This window comes from Solanum pennellii, chromosome 1 (assembly GCF_001406875.1).
Source record: "Solanum pennellii chromosome 1, SPENNV200".
NCBI classification, from domain to species: Eukaryota; Viridiplantae; Streptophyta; class Magnoliopsida; order Solanales; family Solanaceae; genus Solanum; species Solanum pennellii.
The window spans coordinates 26,005,878-26,012,081 of record NC_028637.1 but is presented as its reverse complement, the minus strand read 5'-3'; the positions used below and the strand labels follow the sequence as shown (position 1 = coordinate 26,012,081).

Genomic DNA, 6,204 nt, shown 5'->3' with positions numbered 1-6,204 from the left:
TCTTTTGGAAGTTGGGTTCTTGGATTGAGGAAAGTGCAATTAGAATTTTAGTAAGGGCAAAGTTGTCTTTTCATCCTAGTATTGCTTAACTCATTTTAAGGGTTATTTAGGGGTAAAGACAAAGTTCTAGATAAGTTTAACAAAAATTAAGAACGCTTTGGGCTTCGGAGAGAAGAGAAAAAAAAACCGAAGATCAGAAATCATCCAAAAGACGCTAAGATGGTTGCGTGAAATTCGTCGGGGCTGATCCCTATAGAGGTATATGAGATCATTTGGTGTTGGGTCCATTAACAAACACTCCAATTGATTAAATACAGCAAATTAGAGTTTATTTGAGTGAAAATCTTAAAGTTCTTGATGAAAAGTAGTGATGTTCCTGTTGGTTGAATTGTAGTTGATCTCTAGCAGTTTTGATTCATGTTTTCGGACATGTTTTAGGGTTTAATATATTGGGTAATGAAGTATTTAGGATTACTAAGTGTTTGGGGTTTGATACATGGATGTGTAGGAAGTTGGCAGATGAAAAACAACGATGAAAAGTCGAAGGTTCCATAGAATAACCGATGGGGCGCCGCGCCTGCCAGAGCGCCTTACGGCAGACATTGTTTAACAGCCTTGACGCCCCGCGCCTTTCATAGTGCAAAGACCCTCTATCAACCTAAAAATATTAATTGTGATAAAATATGTCATCGAGGGATTTTACTTTATCATGAATCCATTGATTCTATATGAATTATTACTACTCCCCGTTTCGCACTTTATTCGTACATGGAGTGGGGTGGGGGAAATGGAATTTTCTTTTTTATTTCACAAATGGACATGCTAGATCATATATCTATATAGAGATAGATAGATTGACCGGTTGATTCGCACCTGAGATCTTTGTACAGATAGTGGGGGTATCCAACCCTATAGCCATGTTCTATTCGGAGGAATAAAATAAAAATAGTCTTTCGGAGTGATGGCTGAGTGGTTGATAGCCCCGTTCATGAAGACTGGTATAGTTTTGAACAAAGAACTATCGAGGGTTCGAATCCCTCGCTCTCCTTTTTTGCTAATTGAATAGATTTTCTATCCAAAAGAAAAAGGAATGGCTCGTCTATCCCACCTATCCAAGCCAGAAAAATAGATTTCATATAAATTAGATAAAATAAATGAGTTAAAAAAAAAAAGGAATACTTAAGCTAATTCCAAGATGTATGATTGAATCAAAGTAATTTGTACTTCATTCAATCATTGGATCTCCTGTTTCATATCAATTAAGAGGGGTCATGGAAAGAACAGTTTCAAAGTCGTGATCAATTCCTTTTTCAAATCCTGCTGCAGCTGCACGAGCCCTTCCTGCATGCCACAAATGACCTACAAAGAAGAAGAATCCTAGAACAAAATGAGTGGTAGCTAACCAACTTCTAGGAGAGACATAATTGACTGCATTGATCTCGGTAGCTACACCACCCACGGAATTTAAAGAACCTAAAGGAGCATGACTCATATATTCCGCGGAACGCCATTCCTGCCAAGGTTGCATGACTTTTTTCAACCTACTCAAGTCTAACCCATTTGTACCCCTTAGAGGCTCTAACCATGCAGCACACAGATCCCAAAAATGCATAGTATCTCCTCCAAAAATGACTTCTCCACTTGGGGAACGCATTAGATATCTACCTACACCAGTAGGTCCTTGAGAGGATCCCACGTTATCCCCAAGACATTGGTCTCTAACTAGGAAAGTAAATGTTTGAGCTTGAGAAGCTTCTGGTCCAGTAGGCTCGTAAAATTAACTAGTATAAGGGGTATTATTGAACCAAAAAAAACTACAAGCAATGAAACCAAAGACGGCTAAAGCCCCTAAACTCTAAGATAAGTAAACCTCTCCACACCATACAAGTGCACGTCGATCCCATGCGAAGGGTTTGGTTAAGATATGCCAGATTCCACTAAGTTACAAATGGAACCTAACCATACATTTCCTCCGATTATATCTTCTAAATCATCCACACTAACAATCCACCCTTCTCCTCCAAAAGGGGATTTTAGTAAATAACCAAATATGATACTCGGGCTAAGGGTCAAGTTGGTAATTTTTATTACATCTCCCCCTCCAGGATTAAGTGAATACCTAAAATTGTGGTCATTTTATTTTGATCTTTCCAGATATAACCAAAGAAGGGAAAAGATTCTTCAAGTGTCTCAGGTCCCAGAAGTGCATGATAAATGCCGCCAAAGCCCAATACTGCACAAGAAATTAAATGAAGTACTCTAGATATAATGTATGGAAAGGTGTCTATAACTTCTCATCCAGGGCCTACCCCCAACATAGAGTAGATAGGTGGGGAAGTAAAATCAATCCTTGTTAATACATAGGCTTCTCGGGTACGAAATGGGCCACTTCAAATAGGTTCATTGCTCTGGCCCAGAATACAATTAATCCAACATGGGCGACCTGAGCTCCTAGTAGTTAACTTGATAGATTGATAAGTCGGGCATTCCCGGCCCACCAAGCGAAACCTGTGGTTTCTTGGTCACGACCAGCTAAGGCTAAAGTTCCATTAAAAAACATTTCTACGTGGTAGAACCTCCTCAGGGAATATAAGGTTTTCATGAGGCTGTTCTTGAGCCGCCATCCAAGCGCGAATACCTTCGTTTAAGATAATATTTTTGGTGTAGAAAGTCTCAAATTCAGGATCTTCCGTTGCGTGAATTTCCTGAGAAAACGAAGTCATAGTCACGTAGGTTCAGAGCTAGACCGACTACTCCAAGAGCAATCATCCATAAACCGATCACTGGTACAAATAACATAAAGAAAAGTAACCAACGTTTATTGGAAAAAGCAACCCCAAAGATTTGGGACCAAAAGCGGTTAGCGGTGACCATTGAATAAGTTTCTTCGACTTGAGTTGGGTTAAAAGCATGGAATGTATTTTCACCATCACCGTCTTCAAATAAAGTATTTTCTACTGTAGCACCATGAATGGCGCATAGAAAAGCATCTAGTTGCCGGGTTTGTTAAATGTTGTTAATGAAAATAGTAATTCATTATTCTTAACAATAGGAACTAGAGACTCTTTGGTTCATCATGCTATTGCCCTTGGTTTTCAATGGGGGTCGAAGCATCTGGTTGCCGTGTTGGTTAAATATTGTTAATGAAAATAGTAATTCATTATTCTTAGCAATAGGTCCTGGAGACTTTTTTGTTCATCATGTTATTGCCCTTGGTTTACATACAACTACATTGATCTAAGTAAAAGGTGCTTTAGTTTCACGTGGTTCCAAGTTAATGCCAGATAAAAAGGACTTTTGTTATAGTTTTCCGTGCGATGGCCCAGGACGAGGTGGTACTTGTGATATTTCAGCATGGGATTCGTTTTATTTGGCAGTTTTTTGGATGCTACACACTATTGGATGGGTTACTTTTTATTTGCATTGGAAGCACATCACATTAGGGCAAGGTAACGTTTCACATTTTAATGAATCTTCCACTTATTTGATGGTTTCTTTAAGGGATTATTTATGGTTAAACTCTTCAGAACTTATCAATCGATATAACCCTTTTGGTATGAATAGTTTATCCATTTGGGCATGGATGTTCTTATTTGTACATCTTGTATGGGCTACTAGATTTATGTTCTTAATTTCTTGGCGANTAACAATAGGTCCTGGAGACTTTTTGGTTCATCATGCTATTTCCCTTGGTTTACATACAACTACATTGATCTAAGTAAAAGGTGCTTTAGATGCACGTGGTTCCAAGTTAATGCCAGATAAAAAGGACTTTTGTTATATTTTTTCGTGCGATGGCCCAGGACAAGGCGGTACTTGTGATATTTAAGCATGGGATTCATTTTATTTGGCAGATTTTTGGATGTTACATACTATTGGATGGGTAACTTTTTATTGGCATTGGAAGCACATCACATTATGGCAAGGTAACGCTACACATTTTAATGAATCTTCCACTTATTTGATGGGCTGGTTAAGGGATTAGTTATGGTTAAACTCTTCAAAACTTATCAATGGATATAACCCTTTTGGTATGAATAGTTTATCCGTTTGGGCATGGATGTTCTTAGTTGGACATCTTGTTTGGGCTACTTGATTTATGTTCTATATTTCTTGGCTGTGGATATTGGCAGAATTGATTGAAACTTTAGCATGGGCTCACGAACGCACACCTTGGCCAATTTGATTCGATGGAGAGATAAAACAGTGGCCTTTTCTATTGTACAAGCAAGATTGGTTGGATTAGCTCAGTTTTCTGTAGGTTATATATTCACTTATGCGGCTTTCTTGATTGCCTATACGTCAAATAATATATGAATGTATATATACATATATATATATATATTATTTGGGCCTTATGGTCGAGATGGCCCTGCCCTTAAGGCTTAGCCCATTTTTACACATATAAAACTCTTGTAATCTATCTCTAATTTTGTAGATTCTTTTAATATTTAGTAACGTTCTTTACTTTTTTTATATTTAGATTGTGTAGAACAAATTCAATTAGGTCAAAAATTGAGATGGATGGTACAAAATAGATGGCTGCTTAGGCTCAGGGAGGTGGAGCTGCTGCTAGAGATAGGGATTCTGGTGATTGGCGGACTGAACTTCTTCTCTATACTCGTCAATGGAATGTCAACAATGTGTAAAACAATTTTTTTAAAAAAATTCACCATGTTCTTGTGTTTATGTTAAAATTTTGGATCTGAAATATAGGGTTCTTTTGTGTTTTATCAGTTTAATGTGGAATAACCTGTTTTTTCAGATTTAGTTTTTTATAAAAAAACTAACTTATCCAAGTGAATTTGGGGATTTCGATTACATCTACTTGGTTGAGTAATTGGTTTATAACTACTTATATTCTTTAGATGAAATAAATTTAGTCTTTCACAACAAAACGTGATGTCAACATATTTAATATATTTGAGAAGCATTTAGCTAGATTGCATTCTTATCAAGCCTTTCATTTAAAGCTGAACTTTTGTTGATATGGTTGTATAGAATGGAGGATATTAAGAAGTACTTTCCGATCTTTCGGAAAGATAGGGGCAGAGGATCTTTGGAAAATTGTAGTAAGGTTTGAGGAAAATATGTGGTCTCTTTTATATTTATTCTTTTCTATTTAATATTGCAGTATAATGATCTATGGAAAGTGTCTTTTATGATGCTGACAGTTCCAATTGTTTACATTCCAATACTGCGAGTAGTAGTAAGAATTCCCATATTCCGGCTAAATAATGAAAGTTCAGGCTTTGTATTTCACATTTTCACTTGAAATTTGAAATTAAGAAAAAGATACTCTTCTTATTTTTATTGTTTTCTAATATATTTATTTATGTTCTAAAATATCCTATGTAAAAGATGTCATGCATACGAACTGAGAATCCTCATATTTTTAATTTTTTCGCGAAAGTAAACTTTAAAGGGGACTATTGTTTTTGTAAGTCAATCCAAACACCCATTAAGAATTTTTTTGGAAGCAAACTTTCCTTTTGATATACTCTTTCTTTCCTCGTTTATCTTTTATAAAACTTCCTTTTAAAACTGAAAATACTAAGATATGATAATTTAACCTATATCCTATGAAACTATTTCTGGGCCGGAGGATAGTAACGAGGAAGCAACAGAGGAGGATGATTTGAACATGTAAAAGGAGGATGTCGTAGAGGAGGTGGTGTTTATAAAGGAGCAGAACTATGTCTTCGAGTCGAACAAAAAGAGAATGTCAAAATTGGGGAAACTAAGGTGTTTTTATATTTTTATTCTACCTGTACTTTTTTTTCCTTCTTGAAAGCCTTTTCCATATTAAAAATAAAATAGAAACACAACAGTAAGTCATTGATTCATTTGTTGACAATGATACTAATTGGAGTTTTGCAATTGCTATGTTGAGTAGCAAGCATAAATACACAAGGGCACTTATTTACATTTTGTTGTTCGACTCCCCAATTACGAATATTTTTTTATCCTCTCTTCTGAATTAATTACTACTCCATAGCCTGATGACTCATAAGGCATTTTTTGTTCTCCTCAATATTAAGATATCTCAATATGAATGCTTATTCTAATGATCAATATATTTTCTTTAGCTTGGAACATTGAATAAATAATAAATATAAAATAAAAATAAAAAAAAATTTAAGATTAAAAATTTTAATTAGTAAATAAAAACATTATGTGATAAATATATAAAATATATATATA

The 6,204-nt window shown here is 35.5% G+C and overlaps 1 pseudogene; it reads right to left on the bottom strand.

Moving 5' to 3' along the window:
* Window positions 1-1,166: 1,166 nt before the first annotated feature.
* Window positions 1,167-6,204, bottom strand: part of LOC114074922 — a 25,840-nt pseudogene continuing 20,802 nt past the window's right edge.